General features: G+C 40.1%; 1 protein-coding gene and 1 non-coding gene across 6 annotated transcripts in view; one reads left to right on the plus strand and one right to left on the minus strand.

Annotated features, from left to right (window-relative positions):
• The window catches only part of ERC1 (ELKS/RAB6-interacting/CAST family member 1), a 532268-nt gene extending 521904 nt beyond the window's left edge, over positions 1-10364 (minus strand). For 4 of the 5 annotated variants that reach the window (XM_047866437.1, XM_047866435.1, XM_047866441.1 and 1 more), the window contains exon 1: positions 10120-10364. The gene's annotated coding sequence lies outside the window, so the exon portion shown is untranslated. The remainder of the gene's footprint in view (positions 1-10119) is intronic. The other variant, XM_047866436.1, reaches the window with a different exon arrangement.
• A 1856-nt stretch (positions 10365-12220) lies between these two features.
• Positions 12221-12323, plus strand: LOC125171402 (U6 spliceosomal RNA). The gene has a single exon (XR_007154318.1). It is a non-coding gene; the product is annotated as a U6 spliceosomal RNA (small nuclear RNA).
• The last annotated feature ends 10676 nt before the right edge of the window (positions 12324-22999 follow it).

The following is a 22999-nucleotide window of genomic DNA, read 5'->3' on the forward strand; positions in this document are numbered from 1 at the left end:
TCGGTGGTTCAGTTGGTTGACTGCCTGATTTGATTTTCAGTTCAAGTCATGGTCTCACGGTTCATGGGATCGAACCCCAAATCACGCTCTGCACTGACAACCAGAGCCTGCTTAGTATTCTCTCTCTCTGCCCCTGCCCCATGCACATGCACGCACACACACACACTCTCTCTCTCTCTCAAAATAAATGTTTTAAAAATTTCAAAAACAAGAATCTTGTTCTTCAAAAAACACTATTAAGAGAGCAAAATAGCAAGCAGAAGAACAGAGTGGAATATTTGCAACACAAAAACCAACAAAGGGCTCATATCCAAAATATATAACTCCTATAAATTAGGACAGAAAAGACCAACAGAAAAATTGAGCAAAGTATTTTAAAAAGCACTTCACAGGGCGCCTGGGTGGCTCAGTCGGTTAAGTGTCAACTTCAGCTCAGGTCATATCTCACAGTTTGTGAGTTCGAGCCCTGGATCTGGCTCTGTGCTGACAGGTCAGACTGGAGCCTGCTTCAGTGTCTCCCTCTCTCTCTCTGCCCTTCCCCTGCTCATGCTTGCTCGCTCTCTCTCCCTCCCTCTCTCTCAAAAATAAACATTAAAAAAAATTTAATGTAAATAAATAAATAAATAATAAAAAGCACTTCACAAAAGGTCTCCACATGACCAAAAGACATAAAGTTATTCAACTTCACTAGTAATCAGTGAAATGCAAATCAAAACAATGAGATACCACCATAAATCCACCAGAATAGCCAAAATCAATAACACTGACAATATCAAGTAGTGGCAAAGATACAGAACAAAAGGACTCTCAAATATTGTTTTGGTGCATGTAAGTTTGTACAACCACACAGGATTATTTGGCAATTATCTATTAAAATTGTACATATGCATACTCTATGACCCAGAAATTTCACTCCTGGCTATGTAGTCATCAGAAATAATGCACCAAGAGCACCTGGGTGGCTAGGTCGGTTAAGCATCTGACTTTGACTCAGGTCATAATCTCACAGTTCATGAGTTCGAGCCCCGATTCAGGTGAGCTCCAGCCCTGCATTGGGTGAGCCCTGCTTCTCTCTCTGCCCCTCATGGGATTCTCTCTTTCTCTCCCCACCCCCATCCTCTCTCTACCCCTCGCTCACATGCACCCTCTCAAAGAAAGAAAGACAGACATGCACCAAAAAACTTGCACCAAACAATGGCCATAACAGCATAATTCTTAATGATCCAAAACTGGAAACAACCTAAATATTCATCATTGATATTTGAATTGTGGTGTTTATACAATGGAAGACTATTTAGCAATGAAAATAAACAAACTACAGCTCCATACAGCAAATCTAAATCTCGCAAACAAAATTTTAAGTCAAAGCAGCCAAGCATAAAATACATACAATATGATTCCATGTATAAAAAATTGGAAACAGGCAAAACTAAATACAGGTTTATATAAAGAAAAGCAAGGAAATGATTCCCATAAAAGTCAAGGCAACAGTAACCTTTCTGGCGGAAAGAATAGGTTGTGATTGGGAAGAGGCAAAGAAAGTATCTGGAATGCTAGCAAGGTGCTAGTGTTTGATCTAAACGATGGTTATTCAAGTATTTATTTGATACATTTGTGAAGCTACACATTTGCTTTATATACTTTTCTGTATGTGTGTTACATTCAAGAAGGGCTTCAAGGGCATCTGGGTGGATCAGTCAGTTAAGCATCTGACTCTTGGTTTCAGCTCCTATAAATTAGAACAGTTCATGAGTTTGAGCCCTGCATCAGTCTCCTCACTGACAGCACCAAGCCTTCTTGGATTTCTCTCCCTCTCTCCCTGCCCCTCCCCAGCTTCCTCTCTCTCTCTCTCTCAAAAATAAATATATAAACATAATTCTAAAAATTAAAAAAAGGACTTCTAAGAGAAATTAATTCCTTTACTTGATAAACTATATTCCTATAATAAAATTATGTTTAAGGTCCAAACTTATTTCTTGAAATATTTTCACAATTTCAGAGATATTTAACTAAAGTTCAGACAATCTTTTTCCATTAGTTACCTAATTTCCACACAAAGGGCCTTCACACCAAAAGTAAAACAATAAGTGAAAAATGAAAATGTATATACATAAAGGACTGTCTGATGAAAACTACTGTCCATTCGTCACAAAGCACACCATAATAAAGAAAAATAAAAGGAATATAGGATTAGTTTTATTCTTGGTGAACCACTAAAAGTGAAAGTTCATATGGACTTCAAACCATAATGATGTGTTGATCAAGGCTCATCAATTTTAACAAACGTACTACTCTGGTGGGAGATGTTGATAATGAAGGAAGCTACGCATGGGGGGGGGGGGGGGGGGAGGGGCAGTCTGTGGGAAATCTGTACCTTCCACTCAGTTTGGATGTGCACCTAAAATTGACCTAAATAACAGTCTTTTTTTTTTAATGCATTCAAGAGTTGCTACATCTCTAAAGCACACCTCTGATCATGTGTTTCTTAATCAAAACTCTGCACCAGTTGCCAACACAGCCTCAAAACTGTGGAAGGAACCTTAAAAATCACCTAGCAAACATTCATTCAAAGCTTGGAATCTAACAAGGGATGCACTACCTCATAAAAACATTTACACCATCACTGGACAGCAATGACTTTTATAAAATCAACAGGAATAGTAAAACAGAAGGTAGAGGAATGAGAAAAATCAAAAATACTACACACATTTCTAGCTTGAGCAACTGATAGTGTCACTTAATTAATTAAGGAACACCAGAGAAGGGCAGGAATAATACATTTAGTTTTGGCTGTTCTGAGTTTAAGGAGCATCCAAATGGAAATATTAAGTAACAATGGTCCTTACACTCAGCAAAGAGATAAAAGCTAAAGTCAGATAAATGAATACTCAGCATATAGATGAAAAATGAAATAGAAGAGGAGATCACTCATAGAAATTCAAACACTTAATGAATGGATAGAGAAAAATTCAACAAAGGTGACAGAAAGCAAGTCCAGAAAACCAGAAAAAAATATAGAAGCATGATCTGAAGATGCCAAAAGTGAGAGTTATAAAGAGGAAATAAACTGTATCAAATGCTGCTGTGGTAGGCAATCTTGAAAATGGCTCTGAATGATCTCTGCCTCCTTGTATTCATGCTTTTGTGGAATCTCCCTGTGCATATGTTGGACTTTAGACACTCCAATCTAATGAACAGAATAGATCAAGTGACAGAATGGCACTTCCGAGATTACGTTACAAAAAACTATAGCTAATATTTCCCATCCTTCTCCACAGAGCTCTCAATCTAGAAGCAAGGTGCCATGTTGCAAGTACTCGTCTGCAGAGGCCCAAATGGCAAAAACACTGATTTCTCCAGCAAACAACCAACAAGGACCTCAGGCCTGCCAACAGCCACATGCTTGAGCTTGGAAACAGACCCTCCCCCAGTGGAGCTTTGAGATGACTGCAGCCTTATGAGTGACCCTGAATCAGACACACCACACCCAGATGCCTGACCCACAGAAACTGTGAAACAATAAATGTTTGTTGTTTTAAGTTAAGTTGGGGGGTAATTTGTTGCATAGCAATAGACAAGTAGTACAGCTAACAGGTTAAATAAGAGGATAAAAAATAGCCATTGGCTTTAAACACATTAGTAACCCAGCAAAACAGTTTTAATGAAATTGTGGAGACAGAAACAATACAGAAATAGGGTGAGAAGAGAGTCACAGGTGAAAAAATGGAGACATATAGCAAATGTAGACAAGTCTTTCAAAAACCTGTAGCTATAAAGCAGAGAACAACGAAGAGAAAGTATGAAGAAAAGAGATTTTTGTTAAGACAAGAGACATTTTGTTTATTTTTTTTTTTTTTAAGACAAGAGACATTTTAAAGTTTAAGTGATGGGTGCTGTTGTCAGCCTGTCAGCATGGGGCCTGCTTCAGATCCTCTGTCCTCCTCTCTGCCGCTCCCTGGTTCATGCTCTCTCTCAAAAACTAAATAAAACATTTTTAAAAAACAGGTTCTGGGGCGCCTAGGTGGCTCAGTCAGTTGAGCGTCGACTTCGGCTCAGGTCATGATCTCTCGGTCTGTGAGTTCGAGTCCTGCGTTGGGCTCTGTGCTGACAGCTCGGAGCCTGGAGCCTGCTCCCGATTCTGTGCCTCCCTCTCTCTCTGCCCCTCCCCCTACTCATGCGCGCAAGCGCGCGCGCGCGCGCGCGCGCACACTCTCTCTCTCTCTCTCTCTCTCTCAAAATAAATAAACTTTTTTTTTTTTTTAATTACAGTAAGAATAAGTAACAAGGGGCGCCTGGGTGGCTCAGTCAGTTAAGCATCCAACTTCAGCTCAGGTCATGATCTCACAATTTGTGAATTCAAGCCCCCCAGTGGACTCTCTGTTGTCAATGGGGAGCCCACTTCTGATCCTCTGTCCCCCTCTTTCCCTGCACCTCCCCTGCTCGTGCTCTCTCAAAAATAAACATTAAAAAAAATAAGTAATAAATAATAAAGTTTAAGTGATGATAAGAAGCCAGTGGATACTCAAGGAAATTCATTCCATCATGAAGAAAGTCTTCTGAAAGTTCTCACTACCTCTCTCACTTAACTGGCTTTCCCAGGACACCTTTCAAAGCAGCCCTTTCAAACGTAGGTTATCAAGTCTCTCACACTCCACACCCAATATTGGGAAATGAGACTGGCACCCCTCTTTCTTAATGCCACCTCCAGACCATATAAAATCTTGAACCCCCATGTAAAATCTTTGTAAAAGCATGACTTTCATGTTTTTCAGCAACACAGACTTCTACCTCTGCCTTTTCACTATCAGCTAATGACCACCTGGACATCCTCCACACTCAGTGAGGAGATGTTAGCACCTAGTTCACACTGCCACTACCTTTTTATACCACCACCCCTGGGTTATTTCAATATATACATGGATCTAACAGCAGTTCCTCAAACCCATCAACACTCTATTCTCTGGGTATAGCCATTCACAGCCAGTTGGGAATTCACTTAATTGTAGTCTCATCTATTCATTCATCAAATATTTAGCAAGTATCTACTATTTGCTCAGTAGAAAACACATGACAGTCCCTGTCATAAAATAACTCATATTTTCCACAAAGGCAGCATGAAAAGATCTAGCTGAAGTCTAGATATCTTATAACTACTACAAATCCTTTATTCATCAGTTTAGGGACCATGTCAATTCTAGAAAACTAGAATTGTTGTCTGAAGTGACCTCGTAAATCCACGTCTTATCCCAGTGATCACTGTATCCCTTAACAAGGCTTCTAAAACTATCTTTTAAATAACGTATTCTAAAATACTGCCAGAGTACAGTATTAGATTCATCAATCTATAAATGTATCAGTGTGCTGCCAAATATAGTAGTCACTAGTCACAGTGGCTATTTAAATTAATTTTAACAAAATTAATAATATTAATTGTTACTCAACAATTACACTAACCACATTTAAAGTGTTCAGTGGCACATGGGACTAGTAGCTACTGTATCGAATGGTATATAGAACATGACTATCATCACAGAAAGTTCTATTGGACAATGCTGGCCTAAAGGTTTCAGGATTCACTTCCTTCCTCCTAGAAAAAAAGGTCTCGTTTTCCAGACTCCTGAGAACTCCCTGAGGTTCCATAATATCCTAAAGGAATTCCACAAATCAGGCATCATTATCACCATCACCACACCCTATCATCACCATCAGGGCAGCTGATTTTTATGGAGTACTTACTATAATCCAAGCACTTTATCAAAAGCTTTAGGAGTAATAAATGAAGGAATAATGAAAACAAGACACTTAATCACATTTCACAAGTATGTACTCAACCAAATAAAATGCTAAGTTGACTTTTACACAAACTTATGCACAGAATATTTAAAAATACACACTAAGTGGCTTAATTGCCATTTAGTTGGTAATCAAGTATTTCACAAACATTTTCCCCCCATGATGTACAAAACAATACTTAAAAATCAAAAGTCAGGGAAGTGACTGCTAATGGGTTTGGGGCTTATTTGGAGGATGAAGAAAATGTTCTAAAATTGATTGTAGTGGTAGTTACACACACCAGAAAACTGAATTATACACTTTAAATGAGTAAACTGTATGGTGTGTGAATTATTTCTCAACAAAGCTGTTAGAAAATAAAAACAAAAGGTATGCAGTAGCTAGACTTAAATTATGAAAATACTAAGGTGGAAAAAAAAAACCTAGAAGATAAAATATTTGTTCTATTCATGCGATTTTAAAATAGTTACACCAGATGGGGCGCCTGGGTGGCTCAGTCGGTTAAGGGACCGACTTCGGCTCAGGTCATGATCTTGCAGTTTGTGAGTTTGGGCCCTGCGTCAGGCTCTGTGCTGACAGCTCAGAGCCTGGAGCCTACTTCAAATTCTATGTCTCCCCCTCTTTCTACCCCTCCCCTGCTCACGCTCTGTGTCTGTCTCTCAATAATAAACAAACGTTAAAAAAAATTTTTTTTAAATAGTTACACCAGGGCGCCCAGGTGGCTCAATTGGCTAAGGGTCCAAGTTTGGCTCGGGTCAGATCTTGTGGTTCATAAGCCCTGCATCAGGCTCTGTGCTGACAGCTCAGAGCCTGGAGCCTGCTTTGGATTTTGTGTCTCCCTCTCTCTCTCTGCCTCTCCCCTGCTCTCTCTCTTTTTCTCTCTCTGTCCCTCAAAAATAAATAAACATTAAAAAAATAAAATAAAATAAAATAAAATAAAATAAAATAAAATAAAATAAAATAAAATAAAATAAAATAAAATAAAATAAAATAAAATAAAATAGCTAAACCATATTACTGCACAAAATTTCACTGGTTAGGAAAAACAAGAAATTAGAAACAGTGATTGCCTTCAGGAACAACGTGATGGGACAGGAGTCTTACTCTTTTCTACCTATATCTTATGATTTGATAAGTGTATTACCTATTTTTTTAATGAGTATAATAGTTAATATATTTAAAAAACAAAGTTAATAAAAGATCATATCTGTCCTTAGTATTATACATTCATAGACTGCCTATTTTGTTCTGAAAAAAATAGTGAAATATATGTTTTTAAAAAAATCAATCTAGGTAAGTTAAAAACTGACAAATTCTTACATCTGTGTCACCTCATACTAAAAAGCATTTAGTCATATTTCTATTAGACACAATAATCATGCAAAATCCTCCCTTACCCAACACTGACACATCTTTAAACAATGACACGCTTGATCATGCCCTCCTCCTTGAAAACTTATTTTCTTTCACTTCTAGTAAATCACACTCTCCTGGTTTTCCTAACCCAATAACCTCTTATCAATCTTCTTTGCCAGGTTTCTCTTCATTTCCCCAAAAGGTATCTGGAAGGTAAGTTCCATGAAGGCAGGGATTTTTGACAGCTTTGTTCACTACTGTATCCTCAATGGCTAAAAAAAGTACCCAGAAGCATACTCAGTAAATAACCATTGAATGAGTCAGTGTCCCAAGGCTCGGATGTTGAAGACTTAGAGAAATAAGTTATATTCTACATAACCTTGATGCTGTTTATTACATTATATTTGTTTGAAAACTGATAATCAATGTACGGATTTGGTGAACCAAAATACTTCATTCTCTGGTCTTCCTCCATCAAGGTGTTTGATACAGTATGTGAAAATGCACATTTAACAGCTCTTTTACTCCTTATAAAAGCATTAACTGAGAGTAGAAAAAGAGCAGCTGTTGCTACAGAACCTTCACTTTTATCCTGCTCCCAGTATTAATGTTGAATTAACACAGACATACCTACCTGACTTTAGTAAAAAAGGGGGCAAGGGAGACTTCAGTAGATTCAACAAGAACATCACAGTAATGACTAGCAAGTGACTTTTCTTGAAAAATAATAGGTAGTGTTTTTTCTGGCATAAAAAAAACTCTAAGGAGAAATAGATCACTTCTACCTTATACTTTCCCCCAAATCCCATGACTGCATTCCTACAAAGAATTGCATCCCACTGTCAACAATGTAAATGTCATGTTAGCAATATATACAGTTTCACCTGACATTTTAGTTCACATTTGTCCTCATGCATACCCAATTAAACCAAAGTATAATTTAAAAGGCAAAACTAGATATGTGAATTTTAATTTTTGCTTCTAAGTAATCCAAAAGTATTCATTTACCAACTTATAATTTGACCTGTCTGAATACATTTAATTGAATCTTTTCTTTAGAATTACAAACCTGACACTCTTTCTCACTTAATATCTATTATATCATCTGTTGCCTGTAAGTTTCTTCAAGCAGAACTATTTTCTAGAAGATAATAGTCTGCTCATTAATTAGGCATGTTAAAAAAGGCAATGATCTACAACTACTGACACTCAAATCTGTATATTTCTCTCTTGGGTAACAGGAAAGCACTTCTCTGGCTATGTTCCCAAATAAATTGAGTAAGCCTTGGGAAAGTCACTGCTTAAATTCCATTTCATGACGGCTGCTCTTCCTCCATAAATGAATTATTGAGAATCATGCCTACTTCCACCCATTACATAATACATGTATATCACAGGACCTATTTTCTAAGCAAGAAACAGTTTAAATGACACTGATAGGTAAGGTCAGTGAATACTGTAATCTAATAGGGAGCAGGAATTGAGAAGAGATTCTGATTTAATGTATAAAGTTGTGAAACACTGATGTGAAGAACATTGAATACTGTTTACTCTTAGTAACATCTCTCCATGAAGTGAGACACATGCCCCCAAAATGTTATTAAAGAGCATCTTAAAAGCACTTGACTCGGGGCGCCTGGGTGGCGCAGTCGGTTAAGCGTCCGACTTCAGCCAGGTCACGATCTCGCGGTCCGTGAGTTCGAGCCCCGCGTCAGGCTCTGGGCTGATGGCTCGGAGCCTGGAGCCTGTTTCCGATTCTGTGTCTCCCTCTCTCTCTGCCCCTCCCCCGTTCATGCTCTGTCTCTCTCTGTCCCAAAAATAAATAAACGTTGAAAAAAAAAAATTTAAAAAAAAAAAAAAAAAAAAAAAGCACTTGACTCCAAGAACATTTCTCAGAAATTGAGGGACCTAGAAAAAAAAACTATTTCAGTTCATTTTTAAAGTGTCTAATAGCATCTGCAATTGAGAAATAAAAATAAGCACGAATAATTGTGCTGAACACAAAATGCCCAAATGTCAAAGTCTATTGAAAAACAAGTTGTAAAAGACAGCTGTGCTTTAAAACATGTAAGTATTTTTCATATAATTAGCTCCAAAAGAACTGTTCAAATTATCCATCCAAAGCAGTCAACCACAACCACCTGCAACCATTACTCAGAAACGTGTCTTCCAAAGCAACCACCTGATTTTCAGGCCTTCTCTTAAGAGGCCAGGATAAAGCTTGCAAATAAGGTGGTATAAAGTGATCTTTTAGGCACAGAAAAAAGACTGGAAGGTAACACCTTTAAGGAACTAGGTGTAATGAGACCTATTCCCTAATGTTGCTGCCAGAATGAAGTTGTCTTAATCCAAGACCTCACTCTTCTTGAAGGGTGTAAAACTTTAAACCCAGCCACCCTCACCAATTACCCACCTGCGCCAAAAGCAGAGGGATTCTCTGCCCTTCCGACCCACCCCGCCAGGAAGAAGAAAAATAATAACCATAATAACCCTAAAGTAGAAATGTGAGACCTAGCAATAGCTTCTCCAACTGCCTCAAAGGCAACATCCACAGCTCTTCTTCCTTTTGCAATACAACCCTTCATCTCCTATCTTACCATTTAACAGAAGGGGAAAAAAAATCCTCACCTCTTTCAATATTTTACATCAGTCGCCTAACCACACAGATCCACCCTGACCGCACCCCAACCTCCTCATGGCTCCCCAATTTCTCCATCTCGCCACTACCTCGCCCTCAACATCACGTCTCAGAAACCCTCCGTTCTCCAAGCACCCAGAACCCCTATCTCCCACCTCCCACCTCGGGTTCCCCTCATCTACCGCTTCAGCTCCCGCCCAATCCTGGAGTTCTGTGGGGTGGAACCCGCGGGTAGGCTGGGGTGGGCTGGGGTGGGGTCCGCCCCTCCCCGGACTTTCCCATCCCCCCTCCCCCGGTAGGCAGAGGAGGGGGAGGGGGTCTTGTAGCCTCACCTACAGCTCCGCCCCTCCCCGGGGGCGCGCTGCCCAGCCCTAGCCAGGGCCGTGAGGAAGCAGGCTAAGAAAAGGCAAAAAACCTCAGCGCCAGCGGCAGTCGGGAAGCTCTCGGTCCCGCCCGACTTCCGAGCTGCCGCCACGGCGGCCGTCTCACCCTCCTCAGGGCTGCTGCTGTTGCTGCTGCTGCCTCCCGGGCGCCGCCGCCACCGCCGCCACCACTACCGCCGCCGCCGCCACAGCCACAGTACGGCCCCAGCGCCCGCCTACGTCACTACGCCCCGCCCCCTGCGCGAGACACCTAGCCCCGCCCCCGGGCCCGGGCCCGGGCCGCGAGACACTGCGAGCTCCGCCTCCTCGTGGCCGGGCCACCTAGCTTTCCTGCACTCTCCTGGGAGCGCGACTTGGCAGCCCGCAGGCCTCCGGCGATTTCCAGAGGAAGACGGGTCAGGGGCTGAGAGTGGGGTGATTCAGGGTTCCGGCGGCGGCTGTGCGCCCCAAGCAGGGCAACGGGTGCGGGGCGTACACACCCCCCACGCGCAGCCCCTGCGGCCACGGGAAGGGAGAGCGGGAGCCGGCTACGGGAAGAGGCTGTAGGTGGGAGCGAGGCAAGGCGCCGTTTGTCTCCTTCTGCTTGCCGTAGGAAGTGGACCGGCCAGGCCCGAAGAGCGGAATTGTCGCTTTCACAAACCTTGGAGTCGCCCAACCCCCTCCTTGGTGGGGCCCGTTACACCAGCCCCAGGACAGTCACTGCTGTTGAAAGTTGGTCTAGAATTGTACATTCCGGACTGTGCTCCCGCGGCCGCGGTGGGAACTATTTGTCGGAGGGAAATTGGATTTTTTTTCGCCCTCACCCTTAGCTTTTGCGAATGTGGCCGTGGGGCTGTCCACTGGACCTTAAGGAAAGAACTTAGGCGTCGCGGAAGACCCACGCCAGTGTACGTGGTTTTTGAGCGCAGCGGGAGAGGAGAACGTGGGCGGAATTTGAGGTCCACTTTCAGTTCCTGCGATGTGCCAAATGCGGTGCTACGTTGTCTCACTTAGTCTTCACAGCAGCTAGGCGAGTCGGCCAGGCAAATGGTACCTTATTCAGGAAACCCAGTTTTCTTGTGCTGTCTCGTAGATTTTCTTTTGTTGGAGCTATGCAAAGAGGGCAACTGCATCCATTAATTTAAGAATTTAGGTAAACTGTCCCTGAACCAGAAAGAAGGAGTGATGTAAATTATATTTGTTCCCAGCCTTTTAGGTTGCATTGAATAATTTAAAATGACATTAAAAGAAGTTGAGTCCTCATTTGCCCCTACTTATTCTCTACAATTAACCAATCCACACTCCTTCATAATCCCACTAACATTTTCCCCTCCCTCCCTCAGTATTCACATTCATTCATTCACCGAATTCTGTTTCATGCTGCCCAGACTCTGTTTCCTCCCAGATCACCAAGCACTTGGATTATTGCAGTTCCCCGTCCTGCTGTACAGTCGCCCCCTTCAGTACATTCCACATATGCCTACCAATTGTCAGACTGTGCTGCCAGAGAAGATTGTATAGCTGCCAAGTAAGCATCCGAAAATACTTCTTTTTTTTTTAGACATATGGCTTTTTACCCCCCAAAAAAATCCATGCTATGTCGATTATTTTTCAAAATCTTCCTCATCTAACTGCTGATCTGCTCATCCTGTTACTCCCCAGAAGTGTGATGAGGTAAAAGGAAAGTAGGAGTCACATCCTAGTGCCCCTTCTGCCACTCTCTATTTGTGTGACCTTGGGAAAATCACTTCACTTCTGAGTTCTGCTTTTCTTAACTGTAAAATGGGGTGTGAACTAGATGTCTGAGATCCAACATGTCACTAAATGTGTGGATCTGAAGCGTTTCTGTGCTAAGCCCTAAATTATACATACACAGGATACTATCAATATCACAGACTCAGAATTGTGGTAGTATGTTTTTCTGTGTTTTGGGAGGGAGTTGTTTGGTTTTTTGCCATTCCACTAGTTGTTTTTTCTTATGTCCTACTCTGCTCCACTTGTCTTTTTTTAAACTTACATTTAGTATTTTTTTAACTTACATTTAGTATTTTTTTTATTAAAGCTTGGGTGAGTATTCCCTTTGGCAGCACATATACTAAAATTGGAATGTTAGAAGTTTAGCCTGTCCCCTGTGCAAGGATGACATATAAACTTATGAAGTGTTCCATATTTGCAAACTAATGTAACATTGCTTGTCAACTTTACTTAAAAATATATATAAGCTAGCTAACTAAGCACATGCATTCATTACCTCTTCTTCCTGAGACCCCATTAAAATGCTAATAAAGGAATTTAAAAATGATACAAACTCATACATAATAGAAAATGAGAATGAGACCACCAAAATTTTTTAATTTTACATACCAAGTGAGTGCAGTCTGACTAAACAAAATGAAAGAAACCATAATGTAGAATAGGTTCAGATGGTGCTGTAGCCAACAGGGAGATTAAATAAAGATCTCTGCATAGAACAGAAGAGCCCTCCCTTATCTCAGATACCGTAACCAGGCATTTATCCCAGGCTAAAAATCAAGAGTTCTCATAATCTCTGGGGAGGAGTTGGGCAGCTATTTGAACATTTAATGACTACAGCAGTCTTCATTCTGGCACAATAGCTAGTTTTCTGCCCACTCACCCTTGAGTGAAGTTGTGCAAGTTGGCAAGACCTTCCCAAGTTCACAAGATTCCTAATCAGCATTCCAATTACCTCATCTTAAACATGAACAGACAACCAAGGATTAGATAATTAGATACTCAAAAGAAGTCTCCAATTTAGGGGGCGGGGGAAGGGGAGAAAGATAAACAGAGAATGGCCATAGAGGAAATAGAGAAACTTCAGAGAACTTTAAAAATAATAACTGGGATGCTCCTAGACTTATTACACCTAGGAAACAAGAATAGTATACCAGTATACCCAGATGAAGTAACAATCCAAGAATAAAAAGTAAGTCTTAAAATTAGAAAGAAGAAATTGCCAAAATTATAAATTCACTTGAAGTGTTAAAAGATTAAGCCAATGAAATTTTTTTAAATAGAAAAAATATGCAAAGAGATGGAAATTGCAAGAGAAAATATAAGAGTAAGAATACAAAAGGACTAATAATATTAAAAAAGAGGAAAACAAAGTAAATAGAAGATGGAAAATTACTCAAAAATCCTGGAAGAAAATCTGCCAGAGCTTAACGTGTCTACTAGTACAGAGCAAAAACAAATAAAAAACAACCTTGTAAATATTACAAATGCAAAGACAAAGAGAAGATCCAGATCCTAAATTTCCAAAGAGAAAAAAATAAGTGACCCATAAAAGAACAAGAATCAAGCTTACATTAGAATTCTTATCATCAACACTAAATGAAAGAAAACAGACTTTCAAGTTTCTTTTTTTTTTTTAACGTTTATTTTTGAGACAGAGACAGAACATGAACGGGGGAGGGTCAGAGAGAGAGGGAGACACAGAATCTGAAACAGGCTCCAGGCTCTGAGCTGTCAGCACAGAGCCCGACACGGGGCTTGAACTCACAGACTGTGAGATCATGACCTGAGTTGAAATCAGACGCTTAACCGACTGAGCCACCCAGGAGCCCCTGGACTTTCAAGTTTCTGAGGGAAATATTTCTTGACCTCAAAACCTAAGAAAAAAATTTAATTTTCAAAAAAGTCCCATTCCTACCTGAATCATCATTAAGTAAAAGAGCAGAATGAAAACACTTTCAGATAAGCAGGGACTCCTAAAGTTAAACTCCCACATACCCCCTTTTTTTTAATGTTTATTTATTTACTTATCTATTTTGAGAAAGAAAAAGAGCACAAGCAGGGGCGAGGCAGAGAGAGGGAGAGAGAGAATCCCAAGCAGGCTCCATGCTGCCAGCACAGAACCTGACGTGGGGCTCAAACCCATGAACCATTAGATAACAACCTGAGATTACAACCTGAGCTGAAACCAAGAGCCAGACACTTAACCAACTGAGCCACCCAGGCACCCCTATACTCCCACATAACCTTTTTTAAAAAAGAGTTTCTTGAAGATGTGCTCAGGCAAAATGAGGTAGAAAACAGCGTATTTGACAATACATTTAGGGGTCACTAGATCTAATTCAGGAGGACAGGGAAGATCTAATTCAGGGAAGTCCCAAAAGCTTAGGCTACTGGGAGAGAAATCTGAAGAAAAGAGAATTCAACTGAATGACTGTGATAGAAAGCTTAGAAAATGCTGGTTTCTGGTGTTCAACTTTTAGACCCAACATATTAATAAATTATAAATAACTTGACATAGTTAAAGCATAGTTTATAAAGTATACTGTTGTTGACAATATAAAGGTAAAAATACCCTTTTACGGTATTTGAACTTTAAGATGTGGAACATAGGAAGGAAAGGTAGAAGATAAAAGCATTCAAGAGATTATGTTTATTATTGACAAAACTTTTCTGGTTGTTAAAACGTATTGTCAGAAGTAGGAAAAGTAACCAATGGAGGAGCGAGGAATTGTTAGTCTATATTGAGAGGGTAGGCAGACACACGGTACAGGATTTATAAGTAAGTTAAATCATCAATCTAGATAGTTCATCAAGAAATGGTGGCAGAAGATTTAATAGTATTTAACTGGCAATATTCCCCTATTTTTCTGCAGATTCTATACAATTCTATCAAAATCTCAGCTGCCTTTTTCCCCCCAAAACTGACAAGCTGATCCTAAAATTCACATGGAAATGTAAAGGGTCAGGATAGCCAAAACACTTAAAAAATAATAATTAGAACAGGGGTGCCTGGGTGGCTCAGTCAGTTAAGCATCTGACTTCAGCTCAAGTTGCAATCTTGCAGTTCGTGGGTTTGAGCCCCACATCAGGCTCTGTGCTCACAGCCTGGAGCCTGCTTTGGATCCTGTGTCTCCCCCTCTCTCTTTGTCCCTCCCCCACTCACTCTCTCTCTCTCTCTCTCTTTCAAAAATAAACATTAAAAAATTTTTTAATAAAAAAATTAGTCATTCTTCAAGATTTCAAAACTGACTACAAAACTACAATAATCTAGATAGTATAGTACTAGAATAGTGATAGACATATATATCAGTGAAATAGAATTGAATGTTAAGAAATAACCCATACATTTATGGACAATTGATTTTCAACAAGAACTTCAAGATAATTTGATGGGAAAAAATAATCTTTTCAACAAAAGGTGCTATAACAATCGTATATCCACATGCAAAAGAATGAAACAGGACCCCTACCTCACATATACCAAAATTAATTTAAAATGGACCACAGACCTAAATATACATGCAAAAACTGTAATACTCTTAAAGAAAACATAGGTATAAGTTTGTGTGACCTTGGATTAGGCAATTGTTTCTTAGCTGTGAAACCAAACCTATAGGTGACAAAAGAAAAAAAATACGAAAATTGGACTTCACCAAAATGAAAAACTTTTGTATTATTCAGCCTTAAAAAGGAACGAAATTCTGACACATTACAACATGGATGACCTTGGAGATATTATACCAAGTGAAATGACCCAATCACAAAAGGACTGTATATTATATGATTCCATCCATACGATAAACCTGGAGTATTTGAAGTCATAGAGTCAGAAAGTAAAAGGGTGGTTGACAGGGGTTTGGAGCAAGGAGAATATAACGTTAGTGTTTAGGAATTAGAGTACTTCCCAAACTTCAGTTTGGGGAAAAATGAAGTCCTGGAAATGATAGTCATGATGATTGCAGATCAATGTGGATATATTTAATGCCACACAACTGTATAGTCAAAAATGGTTCAAATAGTAACTATTATGTTGTATTATATTTTATTTACCACACACAAAAAAATCTTTTGTGCTTCAAGTATACTGGTTTGGACTGAATTGTGTTCTTTCAAAGTTCCTCACCCTTTCCCTTAACCCTCAATTTATTTGGAGAGAGGCCTTAAAAGAGGTAATTACAGTTAAATAAGGTCGTAAGAGTGGGAACCCTAATCCCATAGGACTGATGTCCTTGCAAGAAAAGGAAGAGACACTTGGGGCATATGCACAGAGAAAAGGCCACACAAGGACACAACCAGAAGATGGCCATCTGCAAGCCAACCAAACATGCTAACATTTTGATCTTAGTTAGACATTCAGCCTCCAGAACTGTGAGAAATAAATTTTTGTTGTTTAAGCCCCCAGTCCCTGATGTTTTGTTATGGTATCTTTACCAGACTAGTACAGATTTTGATACTGAGAAGTGGGATTTTGCTGCAACAGATACCTAAAAAAATGTGGAAGTGGCTTTGGAATTGGATTATGAATAGAGGCTAGAAGAATTTTGAGGTGCTTGTTAGAAAAAGCCTAGATAGGGGCGCCTGGGTGGCTCAGTCGGTTGAGCGTCTGACTTCGGCTCAGGTCATGATCTCGCAGTCGGTGAGTTCGAGCCCCACGTCGGGCTTTGGGCTGACAGCTCAGAGCCTGGAGCCTGTTTCAGATTCTGTGTCTCCCTCTCTCTCTGACCCTCCCCCGTTCATGCTCTCTCTCTGTCTCAAAAATAAATAAATGTTAAAAAAAAAAAAAAGAAAGAAAAAGCCTAGATTGCCTTCAAGAGAGGCTGTTGGTACAAAAATGGATGTTAAAGGTGATTCTGATGAGATCTGGGGCAGAAATGAGGAGCATGTTACTGAAAACTGGAAGAAAACTGACCCTTATAACACGGCAAAGAAATTGGCCAAATTGTGTTCTAGTATTTTGTGGAAATAATTTAAAAGTAATAAAGTTGATGGGGCGCCTGGGTGGCTCAGTCAGTTAAGCCTCTGATTTCAGCTCAGGTCATGATCTCACTGCTCAAAAGTTCGCAAGTTCAAGCCCTGTATCCAGCACTGTGTTGACAGCTCAGAGCCTGGGGCCTGCTTCAGATTCTGTCTCCTCCCCTCTTCCAGCTCTCTCTCTCTCCTTCTCTCTCTCTCTCTCAAATTAAAAAAATAAAGTAATAAAGTCGAATATTTCTAAGCAAAGTGTTAAAGGTGCAGTCTCATTTCTTCTTACTAGTTATAGTAAAATGCAGGAAGAGAGAGATAAATAGAAGGTATTATTCAACAAAAAGGAACCAAAGTGAAGATTTGGAAAATTCTTAGTGTATCTGTGATATTATGATTTATATTTGGTCATTCAGAGGACCAAAAAATATTTCTCAAATATGTTCAGTCTTTGTCCACTGTTCCTGGTTCTCAGTTCCCAAAACCCTTGGCATTTCCTGAACAATAAAAGCAATGGGAACATCTTTCGTCATAATGTTTGGTCTCCTGTCTTCAGTTCCTGAAATCACTTCAGAGACATAAAGGTGAAATAGGTGTCTTGTTATTCATAACAAGTCCCTTTCCACCACAACTGAGATTATGTTAATGAAGTGACTTTTGGAAAGCACCTGAGGATGAGAGCTGGTTACCAGGGGAACCAAACAGGAATAGAGGTTTGGAACTTTCAGTCTCCCCACCAATCCCCAGCTCTTGGGAAGAGAGAGGTGCTGGAGTTTGAATCAATTACCAATGGCCAATGATTTAATCAATCTTGCCTACATAATGAAGCCTCCATCAAAAACCCGAAAGAATGAGATTGGAGAGCTTCTGGGATGGTGAACACAAGGAGGGTATGAGTAAAGTGATGTACCTGGAGAGAGCATGGAAGTTCTGTGTCCTTTTACCATGTTTTTACTGTGCCTAATGCCTCTCTTCCATCTGGCTGTTCCTGAATTATATCCTTTTATAATAAACCAGTAATCTAGGAAAATGTGTCTCTGAGTTCTGTGAGCCACTCTAGCAAGTTAATCAATCCCAAAGAGAGGGGCATGGGAACCTCTGATTTATAGTCAGTTGGCCAGAAGCACAGATAATAACATAGGCTTGCATCCGACATATGAAGGTGTAGGGAAGAGAGGGGGGTGACAGGAGTCTTGTAGGACTGAGTCCATAACCTATGGGATCTGATACTATCTCTGGGTAGATACTGTCCACTGAGTGGAAATGTAAGATATACAGCTGGTATCTGGAGAATTACTCCTTGATGATGTGGGGAAACCCACCTCCTTCCCACAAGTTGGAATTGGGTGCAGAACCCAATTACTATCCACATTAGAAATAAGAAAAGGTATATTCTGGAGAGCACACTAAGGGTGTGGCTAGAAAAATCATTTGATAAAGAGATCATAGGTGCTGTAGAGTCCAAGGACAGGCTGCCCTAGGATGGGCCACTTTAGCATGAACATTATTTTGAATTAAAAACAAAACCCAGCAAATTCAGAAAAAAAAGCATTTTACCTCCCCCTCAACTGCCTCTTTGTACCAGGAAGAGAGTTATTAACAGAGATTTCTCTTTACCTAAGAAACTTATCTACATATTAGAGTAACCTTGGTTTTCCAAACATCTTTCACCTTCCTGCTAGTAGTCTTTTCTCCCCTTTATATCCTCAGATACCTCTTTTTTAGCTCATATAAGCATCATGTTGCCTGAATGTCTTTGGAATTTCCTGTCTGTGTGGATTCCCTGTATGTACGCAATTAAATTTGATTTCTCTTGTTAATCTGTCTCATATCAATTTGATTCTTAGTCCAGCTAGAAGGACCTTGAAATAAGAGAAAAAATTCTTTCTCCCCATAGTGTGATTCATGGACTTAGCCATCTCAGAAGTATCCAGGAAAGAAGTGAGATTATACCAGAAGAAATACTGCCAGCTGGGAATAAAGGGGATAGAATCAACAAAGTAAAGGTATCTTGTCAGACTTCTGGGATTCTACAGGATAAAACAATAGAGTTCTCTGGCTGCCAGTCCCCATTATCCTCAAGAAAAGGGAGGAATAACACCAAAAGCTATTCAGAGATCAGCAGGGCTGTATCACTCCAACCATGAACTCAGAGGATACAGGTCTGGGGTGGCAAGGCTGTATCCTTGGCTTCAGTAGGTCAGGCTGCTACCAACCAATCTCTCAGGAACAAAACTGCTGCCCAGGACCAAGAGGATAATGCTGCTACCCCCTTAAGCCCAAAGGGCAAAACACTGAGCCAAAAAAGACTACTTTGAGCCTTAAAATCTAATGGAATTTGCCTTGCTAAGTTTTGGACTTCCTTTGGACCCACCCCCTTTCTTCTTTCTGATATCTTTCTTTTAAAATGGGGATGTCTAGGGACACCTGGGTTGCTCAGTCAGTTAAGCACCTGACTTTGGCTCAGGTCACAATCTCATGGTTCATGGGTTTGAGCCCCGCATTGGGCTTGAAGCCTGGAGCCTCTCCCTCTCTCTCTGCCCCTCCCCCCACCTGCATTCTGTCTGTCTCTCAAAAATAAATAAACATTAAATTTTAATTTATTTAAAAAATTAAAAAAAAATTTTTTTAATGTTTATTTACTTTGAGAGACAGAGACAGAGCATGAGCCAGGGAAGGGCAGAGAGAGAGGGAGACACAGAATCTGAAGCAGGCTCCAGGCTTTGTGGAGCATCCGACTTTGGCTCAGGTCATGATCTCACAATTTGTGGGTTTGTGCCCCGCATCGGGTTCTGTGCTGACAGCACAAAGCCTGGAGCCCCACTCATGCTCTGTATCTGTCTCTCAAAGTAAATGAACATTAAAAAAATTTTTTTTTTAATTTTTTAAATAAATTAAAAAAAATAAAGTGGGAATGTCTATCCATGCCTATCTCACCTTTCTGTCTTGGAAGCACATAATTTGTCTCACAGGCTCACAGCTGGAAGAGAAATTTTGCCTCAGCATGAATCATATTTCAAGTCTCATCCATACCTGATTTAGATGATATTTAGATAAGGCTTTGGACATAGATTTGGTTCTGAAAGAGTTAAGAATTTGGGATTGGGGGTGAATGTATTTTGCATGTGAGAAAGGTATACCCAGAAGGCAGATTGTTTGGACTGAACTGTGTTCTCCTAATTAGTTATATGTGGAAACCTTACCCCACAACGTGGCTGTATTTGGAGACAGGGCCTTTTATTTATTTTCTTTTTTAATGTTAATTTTTGAGAGAGAGAGAGCTTGAAGGAGGGGCAGAGAGAGAGAGGGACAGAGGATCTGCAGTGGACCCCACGCTGATACCACAGAGCCAGATGCAGGGCCCAATGCGGGGTGCAGTGTGGGGGCCCGAACTCAGGGAACCACGAGATCATGACCTGAGCCAAAATCAAGAGTCCGACACTTAACCTTCTGAGCCACCCAGGCACCCCCAGAGACAGGGCCTTTTAAGAGATGACAAAGGTTAAGTGAGGTCATATCCAGTCTATGGGATTTTCATATGGCAGCCCTAATAGACTAACTCAGACACTGTCAGAAAAGTGAAAAGACAACACACAGAATGGGAAAAAATTTTGCAAACCATATATCTGATATTATAGCCAGAATATATAAATAACTCTTAAAATTCAACAATAAAAATACAACCCCATTAAAAAATGGGTCCAAATTATGAATAGATATTTCTCCAAAGAAGATACATAAATAGCCAAAAATCACATGAAAAGACACTCAACATCATTAGTCATAAGGGCAATGCATATTAAAATCATAATGAGATATCACTTCACACCCACTAGGATGGCTATAATAATTTTTTTTAAGACTTATATTAACAAGTGTTAGGATGCAGAGAAATCAGAACACTCATACCCTCCTGGCGGGAACACAAAATGCCATAGCCACTTCGTAAAACATTCTGGCACTTCCTTGAAAAGTTAAACATAGAGTTATGATAAGACCCAGCAATTCCACTCCTAGGTATATACCTGAGAGTTTAAAACGTCCACAGAAAACATGAAAATTTGTATATGAGTGTAATAGCAGCATTATTCATAATAGCTGAACAGTGGGAAATAAATCATTAAAAAACATAATTTCAATAAATTGCTGGCTTGCAAGAAAACAAAAGAATTGTCCTCAAATACTCAGTGCCTTATGAATAACAAATACTTATTTCTCACCTAGTCGGAAATTGACAGCTGGAGGGAGGGGCAGTTCAGCTGCTGTGTCCCTGATCTAAGTGCAAGTCAAATTCAGTCAGTCTCACATGTCTCCCATTCAAGGATTGGGACATAAGGAACACTAGTCACCTGCGTTATATTTTCCTCATGATGGAAGGCAGAACACAAGAGGCTGAGCCACAAAAATTCCTTGAAGGGGCACCTGGAGCTTGCTTCAGATACTGTCTCCCTCTCTGCCCCGCTTGTACTCTGTCTCTTTCTCTCAAAAATAAATAAATATTAAAACAAAAACAAAAACCTCTGAAGGCTGCACTCAGATGTGTCATATGTCCCGCCTGCTCACATTATATTAACCAAAGCAAAAGTAAATCGCATGACCAGATCCAAAATAATTGTGGGAAAAGTATACTCTTCTCATGGAGTAGAATGCGGGAAGACAAGAGAGAAGGAAAAAGACATGACCTTACCTTTATTTTATTTATTTATTTTTTAATGTTTATTTATTTTTGACAGAGAGACAGCGAGCATGAGTGGGGTAGGGGCAGAGAGAGAGGGAGACACACAATCCGTAGCAGGCTCCAGGCTCTGAGCTATCAGCACAGAGCCCAACGGGGGGGTGGAGCGGGGGCTCAAACTCACAGACTGGGAGATTATGACCTGAGCCGAAGTCAGACGCTCAACTGACTGACTGAGCCACCCAGGCGCCTCTTGACCTTACCTTTAAAAAATTTTTTTCTAAAACTTGTGCACACCACTTCTGCTTATTCCCATGGCAAAAGCTCACTACATGGTCATTCTTTGCTCAAGGACAAACTGGAAATATAGCCTTTATTGTGGATGGTCATGGACCCATCAAAATTAAGAAGTTCTATTACTGAAATAAGGAGAAAAGGGCTAGTGAGCGACAACTATCACTCTCTGCCACAAACCTCTACCTAGAAAGCATCACAAAAACACAAGGGAATGAAAATGTGACAGGCTAAGGACATGAAGGCAGTTTCCTAATTTAAATCTGCCTAAAGTCCCCAAAAGAGAATTGAGAGAATGGAGGTGAGCTTATAGGCATGTAATGGGTGAGGACTTTCCATATGTATAAAAGACATAAATCCACACATTAGAGGTCACTAAAAATACTAAGTAAGAAGAAATCTAGCCTAGAATATTGACTGAAACTGACAACATAAAAGACAACACTTTTTTTTTTTTTTGGACAACATATTGTAAAATCAGTTGCATTATTTTCCTAGGGCTGCTGTAACACAGTGCCACAGAGTGGGTGGCTTAATATATGAGAAATTTATTGTCTCATAGTTCTGGAGTCTAGAAGTCCAAAATCCAGGTGTCAGCAGTCATGCTTCCTCTGAACTGGAGGGGAGAAGCCTTCCTTGCCTTTTCCTAGTTTCTGATGATCTGTAGCAAACCTTGTCTGTCCTTGGCTTGTAACTGCAGCACTTCAGTCTCTGCCCCCATTATCATATGATATCTCTTCATATGTGTGTGTCTCTTTTCCTCTCCTAACAGGACACCAGTCATATTGGATTAATGACTTCTCCAATATAACCTTATCTTAACTAATTATCCACAATTGCCTTATTTCAAATAAGGTCCCATTCTTAGGTACTGGGGCTTAAGGCTTTAGCATATCTTTTTGAGTGATACAATTCAACTCATAACATCAGACAAATAAAAGATCAGCTTACTTACAAAGGCACAGTAATTAAAGTGACAGCAGACTTGTTAACACAAAAGGGAAGGCAGAAGACAGAATAATATCTTCAAGTGAGGAGAGACATCTTGGAATTGTGTATATCTTAAAATTGTGCTATTTTATAAGACCAGGGACAAAACAGAGACATTTCAAATAAACAAAAGCACAGGGTTTATTACTAATTGATCTTCATTAAAGGAAAATA

Source organism: Prionailurus viverrinus, chromosome B4 (genome assembly GCF_022837055.1).
Source record: "Prionailurus viverrinus isolate Anna chromosome B4, UM_Priviv_1.0, whole genome shotgun sequence".
Taxonomy (NCBI): Eukaryota; Metazoa; Chordata; class Mammalia; order Carnivora; family Felidae; genus Prionailurus; species Prionailurus viverrinus.